Source organism: Mandrillus leucophaeus, unplaced genomic scaffold, assembly GCF_000951045.1.
Source record: "Mandrillus leucophaeus isolate KB7577 unplaced genomic scaffold, Mleu.le_1.0 Scaffold66, whole genome shotgun sequence".
Taxonomy (NCBI): domain Eukaryota; kingdom Metazoa; phylum Chordata; class Mammalia; order Primates; family Cercopithecidae; genus Mandrillus; species Mandrillus leucophaeus.
The window spans coordinates 5,740,993-5,747,023 of NW_012107141.1; the positions used below are offsets into that span (position 1 = coordinate 5,740,993).

The 6,031-nt window shown below is 52.8% G+C and overlaps 1 protein-coding gene across 1 annotated transcript in view; it reads right to left on the reverse strand.

Moving 5' to 3' along the window:
- MTCH2 (mitochondrial carrier 2) overlaps positions 1-6,031 on the reverse strand; it is a 71,858-nt gene that overhangs the window by 6,672 nt on the left and 59,155 nt on the right. The window lies entirely within an intron of this gene.

Sequence of the window (6,031 nt, forward strand, 5' to 3'; positions counted from 1 at the left end):
GCGGCGGCGGACAGGGTGCTGGGGCCCCGGGCCGGGCGTGGGGAGGCGTGAGGGAAAGGGAAGGTCAGCCAGAGAGGGAGCCGAGCGAGCGGAGAGGCGGGAGGAGAGGCGGAGGAGAGGCGGGAGGGGGAGAGGAGGGGAGTAGGGGGAGAGGGAGGGGCGAGCTGCGGGGCCTAGGGGCTCCGCACGGAGCCTGCGCCGAGCACTGGACCCTTCCTCATCTGTGACCTCCTTAGAGCTTCGTCCTCTGGGTCTAGACAGCAGGCATCATTAATCTGAGCAGTTGGGGAAACTGAGGCCAGAGGCAGCGGCCAACGCGGGGTGGCCCAGAGTGCTCTGCAGTCCAGCTTCCTTCCTGGTGTGGGGTGAGAGGGCTAGAGCTGGACTCAGAGACTGGACTAGCCTTTGGGCTGTAAGGACAGTGGAAGGTGAGATTTTGGCTGGGACAGATGTCCAAGCTGAGTGGCCTTGGGGGAGGGGTCTGAAGGAAAAGAAGGATAAATGGGTCAATGCTGCCAGTAAAGGAAGAGCTGAAAATAACCTAGTTTTTCCTCCTCACCTCCAAATCGGAAAATGCCCACCATCCATTAGGAAACAGGGAGAAGGCAGTCTGCGTCCCCCTGGGAGAGGGGCAGTCAGGAGAAGAGTCCTTGGGGCAGAATGGAATTTTCTGCTGGAAAGGTTGCTCCTGCAAGAAGGAACAGGGTTGAGAAGGGCAATAGGTGGGCAAGAAAGGCCTCTGGAGAGGGAAACTGACACCCTGCCTCGCTGGGGCCGGGCTAGCAGGAGTCCAGCAGGGCACCCGGGCTGGGAACAGCGGTCTTCCCACAGTAACACTCACCAGAGGCACCAGTGCTGGCCTCTACTGTGGACTTCGAGCCCACGGGGTGGGGGGCTCAGACTCCCTTTCTCTAGGCTGCTGTTCTCTCCCATGATGACTGTAGAGGTGGTGACACTGCCTGGCACTCAGTAGATGTTGACTGAGTGGATGACTTTCGAAGAGCTCGACTCTCAGCAGCCAAGAGCTGGTGCCCTCTGCCTGGCCCTGGTTGACTCCGGAGCCATAGGCTCTAATCCTGCCTCTGCCGCAGGTCTGCTCTGTGGTCCCTGAGAGGCCTGAACCCCTGCGGACACCCCGTCCTCTGGAGCTTTCCTTTTGGAGCTCTCAAAGTTACCCAACCCCAGTTAATTTATTTGTCTCTAGGAAGATGTTGGTAGAGGTGATTGGCTCTGCTTCAAGTGTGTTAGGTGAATGATGGAATGAATTAACAAATATGTGCCTGAATAGAAAGGAATGAATGGAGGTGGTTCAGGCTGAATAATGAGGGTATTTGTTGACAGAGGGTGAAGCACCCGTCTAGCCCTTGTCAGATCACAACTGTCTCCTTCACCAGCTTGAAAAGCTTTGGCCACAGGACTGTGGGGAGGACAAGAGGCAGGGTAAGGGTGGGATGAGCCATGCAGGGATGTCGAAGGAGAGCTGGGGGATGTCGAAGGAGAGCTGGGGGAGGCCAAAAGCCAACCTGTGGTCCTTCTTAGGGCCATGGGCCCCTTCTGGACCAGAAGAGTGGGGCTGTTCTCCTGAGGGCGTGATTCCAATGGTGGGAGGGGAGGAGAGGGGAGAAGGTATGTTATAGGATAGTATAATCCCAGTTGAGGTTCAATTCAGGCTGGGATTTGACACTCCCTGGGTTCACAAGAGTTCTAACCAGAGAAGTCAGGGTTGAGGTAGAGATAGGCGGCTGGGGCAGATGACATCAGGATTTGCATCAGGTGACTGGGATAGGGAGGAATCCACTGGGAAAGGGATATAGAGAAAGATGATGCCATGAGCTGGTAGGTGTAAGGCAGATGGTTGGGCTCCAGAATGGGAGTTAAGAAGAGGTGGCTGCAGGATCCAGAGAAAAGCCCTAGGCTGGTTATAGTTCCTGCTCCCTCCTTTCTTGTTTTGCAGCCACAATTTTATTTATTTTTGAGACAAAGTCTTGATGTGTCACCTGGGCTGGAGTGCAGTGGTATGATCTTGGCTCACTGCAGCTTTGACCTTGCGGGCTCAAGTGACTCTCCCACCTCAGCCTCCCAGGTAGCTGGGACTACAGGTGCAGGCCACCATGCCTGGATAATTTTTTAAAAAATTTTTTGTAGAGATGAGGTCTCACTCCATTGCCCAGGCTGGTCTTAAACAACAATTATTTTATTTATTTTTAAATTGAGATGGGTGTGGCTGGGCATGGTGGCTCACGCCTGTAATATTAGCACTTTGGGAGGCCAAGGTGGGAAGATCCCTTGAGCTCAGAAGTTTGAGACCAGCTTGGGCAACAGAGCGAGACCCCATCTCTTTCTCTTTTTTTTTTTCGAGACAGACTCTCACTCTGTTGCCCAGGCTGGAGTGCAATGCTGCGATCTCAGCTCACTGCAACCTCCACCTCCCGGGCTCAAGCGATTCTCCTGCCTCAGCCTCCTGAGTAGCTGGGATTACAGGGGTACGCCAGCACACCTGGCTAATATTTTGTATTTTTAGTAGACATGGGGTTTCACCATGTTGGTCAGGCTAGTCTTGAACTCCTGACCTCGTGATCTGCCTGCCTTGGCCTCCCAAAGTGCTGGGATTGTAGGTGTGAGCCACCATGCCCAGCTGACCCCATCACTTTAAAAAAATAATAAAGTTTAAAAAATTAACATTCAAATATATATAAATTGAGATGGGCTTTTTTTTTTTCTTGAGATGGAGTTTCGCTCTTGTTGCCCAGGCTGGAGTGCAATGGAGCGATCTTGGCTCACTGCAACCCCCCCTCCCAGGTTCAAGTGATTTTCCTGCCTCAGCTTCATGAGTAGCTGGGACTACAGGCGTGTGCCACCACACCCAGCTAATTTTGTATTTTTAGTAGAGATGGGAGTTTCTCTATGTTGGTCAGGCTGTTCTCAAACTCCCGACCTCGGGTGATCTGCCCGCCTCGGCCTCCCAAAATGCTGGGATTTCAGGCGTGCCTGGCTGAGATAGGTTCTTACTCTGTCACCCAGGCTGGAGTGCAGTGGCACGATCTTGGCTCACTGCAGCCTGGGCTCAAGTGATCCTCCCCCCTCAGCCTGCCACCACGTGGCAGCTAATAGACAACAATAATTTTTATATATTTTTGTTTTTATTTTTTGAGACGGAATTTCGCTGGTTACCCAGACTGGAGTGCAATGGTGCGATCTCGGCTCACTGCAACCTCCACCTCCTGGGTTCAAGCAATTCTCCTGCCTCAGCTTCCTGAGTAGCTGGGATTACAGGCATGTGCCACCACATTTTTGTATTTTTAGTAGAGACGAGTTGGCCAGGCTGGTCTTGAACTCCTGACTTCAAGTAATCCACCTGCCTTAGCCTCCCAAAATGCTGGGATTACAGGCGTGAGCCACCGCACCTGGCCGACAACAATAATTTTAATAGCAGGTTCCTTTCCCTGAGTGTAGTAGATGCTGTCAATGCCCCACCCACACCTCCAGGCCTACCAGGAGGGCACCCACAGATAGTTCCTGACCAGGCCCCTGCTTCCTGTGTCCCTCCTGAGGGCATTTTCAGCTATGGGAGTGAGTGTGGGGCAGGCCCAAAGGGCTGTGGAGTTAATACCCCCAGAGCAACCCCAGCCAATTGTCCAGAGTTCGGGGTAAATACCCCAGCTTTCTGGTCCCTCTGTGGGAGCATTCCACATCCCAATTCCAGGTCTGTTTCAGACTCAGAGAGACTCCAGCCAAGCTCAGTTCTCCACGGTGAAAACCTGCTGGTGTCTGTGCGCTTTATTCTGTTTCCTCTCTTTGTCTCATTTTCCCACTCGCTCACCCTCCTTCTTGGGATCACAACTCTCTCCTTCACCAGCTTGAAAAGCTTGGGCCACAGGACTATGGGGAGGACAGGAGGCATGGTAAGGGTGGAATGAGCCACACAGGGATGTCGCAGGAGAGCTGGGGAAGGCTGGAAGCCAACCTAGGGCAGCCACAACCCTTCTTAGGGCCATGCGTCCCTTCTGGATCAGACAAGTTAATGCAGGAGTAGGATTTAAACCCAGGTCTATCTGGCTCCCAAACCCAGTCCTTAACCACTATACTCTGCAGCCTCCCTTTCTCTGATTCTCTCTCAGCATTTTTTTTTTTGGGAGGAGGGGACAAGAGTCTTACTCTGTCGTCCAGGCTGGAGTGCAGTGGCGTGATCTCAGCTCACTGCAACCTCTGCCTCCTGGGTTCAAGCGATTCTTCTGCCTCAGCCTCCTGAGTAGCTGGGACTACAGGTGTGCACCACCACACCCAGCTAATTTTTTTGTATTTTTGGTAGAGACAGGGTTTCACTATGTTGGCCAGGATGGTCTCGATCTCCTGACCTCGTGATCCGCCTGCCTTGGCCTCCCAAAGTGCTGGGATTACAGGCGTGAGCCACCGTGCCCGGCCCGAAGAGGCTCTTTCTAAATAATGGTGAGGATTTTGACAGGGTGAGTTGGAGTGGAGATGGAGGAGTGAGGGGGTGGAATCCAGTCAAAGATAAGAATGTGAGCCAAGGTGAGGAGGTGGCATAGGGAAGGAAATGTACCAGGCTTGGTTGTGGAGAAGGGTTTGTGATGGGAAGTTATGGCAGGTAAGGAGTGTGGGGCTTAACTACTGAGCTAACGAGCTTTTACCTTACAGTAGAGGAGAAGAAGGTGTGCTCAAAGCTGTATTTTAAGAAGATTACTCTGCAGATTGAAAGGCAGGAGAAAGACGACGAGGGGAGAGGCAGGCAGATGGGTGAGAAAATACTGAAAGTGTCCAGATGAAAGTAAACTATCCAGGGGCAATGAGAAGGGAAGAGACAGATGGGAGAGGTCCTGAGAAGAGAGATTCAGAGACTGACAGAGTGAGCACACAGCTCACAATTTAATTAGCTTCCTGCTTTGCCAGTGGATTACAGGGAATTAGCAAAGCTCACAGTCCAGGGACCTTGCTGGGAGTTGAGGGGAAGTTAATGAGAAAGACAACAACATGCCCCGGGGAGAAATGAAAGAGGAGGAATGTTAGCCAAGCAGAGATGCCAGCAGGAGAAACATACGTCTGGGCGCTGAGTCCTTGCCTTTCTCGGAGATTTCAGCCCTCCAGGGGAGCCAACTTTAGGGCTCCTGGTCACGCTCCTGCCCCACTGCTCTTGGTTCCAATTCCTCTGAGCACTTGGTAAGTGACCCTGGAGAGGGGAAGCTGGGAGTGCTTGCGAAGACCAAGTTCCCAACTCTCCCCTGGCCTTTTTCCCAGCAGGGCTCTAAGATCCCAACACTGGCCTTCCTAGAAGGCAGAACTGAATCCCCTGGGCCCCTTCTGCAGATGGACCAGGAGGTGACCTGCTCATGACCTGACGTGGCAAATTACATTTTCAAATGTGACTGTGTCATCTCCTATCCCATGTGCTCTTCTTACAATGTGACCTTGCCAGTCCTCATGCAAAGGATGAGTTACGTTACGTCATTGAAAGGTGATGCCACTGCTGCTTGGATCTCTCTCTTGAAACCCTCATCCCTGGAGCCTAGCCATCAGGCTGTGAGGAAGCCTAGGTCACATGGAAAGGCCACGTGTAAATATTGTGGCCAACAGCCCTAGTCAGGACCAGCTACATCATTTGCAGAGTCCAGTGCAAAATGAAATTGTGGAGGGGCCGAGCGCGGTGGCTTATGCCTTTAATCCCAGCACTTTGGGAGGCCAAGGCAGGCAGATCACTTGAGGCCAGGAGTTTGAGACCAGCCTGGCCAACATGGCGAAACCCCGTTTCTAAAGTAAATACAAAAAGTGGCCAGGCATGGTGGCTCACGCCTGTAATCCCAGCACTTTGGGAGGCCAAAGTGGGCGGATCACCTAAGGTCAGGAGTTCGAGACCAGCCCGACCAACATAGTGAAACCCTGTCTCTACTAAAAATACAAAGATTAGCCAGGTGTGGTGGTGCGTGCCTGTAATCCCAGCTACTCGGGAGGCTGAGGCAGGAGAATCACTTGAACCCGGGAGGCAGAGGTTGCAGTGAGCCGAGATCATACCACTGCA